The sequence below is a fragment of the Centruroides sculpturatus genome, unplaced genomic scaffold (genome assembly GCF_000671375.1).
Source record: "Centruroides sculpturatus isolate CEXI.00-Female unplaced genomic scaffold, Cexi_2.0 scaffold361, whole genome shotgun sequence".
NCBI lineage: Eukaryota > Metazoa > Arthropoda > Arachnida > Scorpiones > Buthidae > Centruroides > Centruroides sculpturatus.
The window spans coordinates 215,169-218,718 of NW_019385072.1; positions in this window are offsets into that span (position 1 = coordinate 215,169).

Here is a 3,550-nt window from a genome sequence, read left to right on the forward strand (position 1 = left end):
CCCTCGGGGTCACATTCCTCTCTTTTGTTCTAAAGGGATTAGTCACCACCACGCAAGTAGGAAGGGTTCATAGTTGCCAGATTGGGCTACAAGGAGCGAATTGGGCTACTTTTTAAGTGCCCTCGCTACGAAAAATTTCAAATTGGGCGACACGCTACTTTTTGGGCTAATGATAATTATCTTCAGGCTACAAATCTTAAAAATACGCTACTTATATATGAAAATAAAATTCATATATAAAATCGCAAAACATTTATTATATTATACAAAACTAATAAAGTTTTATTTAATTTCATTACACTTAATTGTATAAATAAATGTTAAGATTAATCATATTTATTATTATAAGCTGCGCTTAAGTCAAGCGCCACCTGTTTTCTTTGTGTAGAAATCCAAGTCGGTTATGTGCAGGTCAATAAAAAACGTTCGTTCTCGTTGATTAATCCCGCCATTTATTTTTCTTGATTCGTTTACGGTTACACGATAATACAACAATAAATATAAAGTTGCAACGTTTAACAAAGATAAAGATACTTTGATTCCGTTTTCCATCCGACGTTCGCTCCAATAGACAATCCACAATTTTACAAGCACGGAGGCGACCTTGTTTGAAAATGTTTGATATTGTTTTGGCGCCAGTGTTACAAAACACAACAGTTAAGCAAATAAACTCCAGCACCAAAATTTGGGAAAAAATCTGTTAAATGATAATTTAGTACGTAAATTTTCATGCAGTCGTCAACCTCCTTTTTATTATTATTTTGGTGAAATAGTAAGAATGAGCAATTGTCATTCTTCCTATTTATCTAAAAAATATTTAAATATATAAAACATATACAATTGCCATTGTATATGTTTTATATATTTAAATTTTTTTAAATAAAAATCTTTATACGTAAGAAATGTGTATTGTGTACGATATGCACGTGATGAGTGTAATTCAACAAGAGGATAAGCATATAACATACACCTATGTTCTTTCTTTATCCGTTTATTTTCTTTACAGGATTATTTTACAGATTTCGACACTCCACGTGTTTGTTCTATTACATATACTTTCTGAAAATACTCGGACAAAATCGTTAAATATAATCTCGCGGCAAAAAAACAACCGATCAGACACTCATCTCATACGGGGATTGTAGGTAGCAGCCATCTGAAGGAACTTCTAAGTTTCACCACCAGATGTCGCAGCCACTCACGCTGTAACGCCCCGTACCAATTTTTAGTTGACTTTGATGCATGAATGGCAGCATTATCCTGTTGAAATTGCCAATTTTCTCTCCAAATAAGTGATCTAAAAGTTATTAAATATTGATACAACAGTTTTTGATACAATGGAAACAGGGGGGCCTTAAAACTGAAAACAAAAGCCGCAGTCGCTAAGTCTCTAAGTTCAAAAAATTAATTGCCTCGCTTGCGAATGACTCGCTTTGATTTAGAGAAAATTGATGCAGATACACCGAATGTCCATATACAGTATACTGTATTATAAACTTATTTCATTATTAAAAGTGCATAGTTGCAAAATAATTCATTTTTATTGTTTGGACTATAAACAGTTTAAATCCGCTATTTTTGAAGCACAACCACGTTATTTTTTAACCTTCAGATCTGGCAACTCTTCAAGGTTGGGAAGGAAATTTCTGCAAAGGACAAACAATAGATAAAACAAAGAAAGGAAAATATACAAAAATTAGAACAAAATATATATCTAATATGGCGTACAGCCACAATACGAAACTATCTTTACCGAATCTTAAACGTAAGACGTAAGTTTATGACACATAATTGACAAAAATTTAATCCTTCCAAAAAGTCGACTTTTTTAAAACACCGCGGGACGCGGGAAAAATTGTCAAAAATCGGGGCTGTCCCGCCAAAAGCGGGACGTCTGGTCACCTTAATCTTGATTTACCAGAACAGCAACCTGACGCCTTTACCACCTCGGTCTCATTGTGGACTTGGGGCGAATTTTCGAAGGACATGGAAAAAACCATACTAAGCGCTAGTAAGGTAGAGAGTTTAATTTAATAAATAAAGTAGCCAGCAATGCAGCGCATAACATGATAATGCCTCGTATATGCGACCGGGTGGCCGAGCGGTTAAGGTGTCAGCTTACCGTTCTGGGGGACCCGGGATGAAATCATGACGGGCAGAAAAACGCAATGAATTTTTCGGGGAAGTGGTCGATCCAGATATGTTGTGCCCGTTTTTCACCATCCGTTCGCCCCATTGTGGGCCAGGCCGAACCCATAACGGGCTTGCCGAAAGACCCTTTAGTGCCCAGAGGACAAAGAGTTTTTTTTAAAAAAATTCCTCGTATAAAAAATAAATCATTTTTTTGAATTTTTAAACCTTTAATTATACCTAATTAATTCTATTTCCGCTTGAAGCAATCGATTTTAAAAACAAATTGAGAAAAGTTAAATCAATTTAAAATATTAAAAAAATAAAATCGATTTCTAACACGAACTTCGTCNTATACTTCAGAAGTTAATTTAGTATCAAAAACGTAAAATATTTGAGTAGCCCAAGATTGCAGCGCCAGAGCACTGGCGAAAATTTAACTTTGCCGACTGTAATTATTTCGGATAATTGACTTTCGGATAAACGACGCTCTACTGTAATTGTATTGGTTACTTCATCCTCCTTGACCAATTCGTTTGCGACAATTTTTGCGATTATAATTTTAACGTCGTCCATCTTTTGCCCAGTTGTCTAACTAAGAATATTCGTTCAATGATGCTCAGAACATTCTTAGCTCCGCCCACTAAGCCAGTCAGAATTCTAACTTACTTGTTAGATGTTCTGCGTTACTGAACACGGCCCAGCTATTGTAAAACAAAGTCATTAGACAGGAAAGTCAGTTATTTTAAATTTCCCAAAGATCCAATAATAAGAAGAGAATGGATCCATAACTATAAAAGAAAAGACAAGTTTAATCCTGATTCTTGTCATGTTTGCTCTGATCATTTCAAAGAAAATGATTTTGAGAGAAATTTAAAAGCTGAATTATTAGGTTTATTGGCAAGACCTAAACTAAAGAAAACTTCACTACCAACAGTAAATTTAGGAAACATAGAAAATAAAAATATTAAGCAGTCAAATGAAAGAAAGAATCGTGTATTAAAAAGAAATAGAAAAAAACCTGATAGAAAAACTTTTAGATGTAAATAAACAGGATAAAGGAGAAGAATCTCTTAACAAATGTAACAATTGTAAAACTTTAGAAGATCTTAATTTTAAATTAAAGCATGAAAATTCTATTTTAAATATGAAGATTAAACATATTGAGATAAGAATGCAAGCAATCCAAAGAAATCTGAAATTTTGGAAAAGTAAAACTGTCATCATTCAAAAAGAACATGAAAAATGAAAAAAATAAAGATTTTGTTATATCATTATTGAAAGATTCTTCAGTTTGATGAGATGAAGATAAATACTGTATATACTGTACTGTACTTATATTAATAAAAGCACATAATTCAATAATTATTTTAATTTTCTGTTTTAACATTTTACTGATATTTCAGGTAAACAATATATA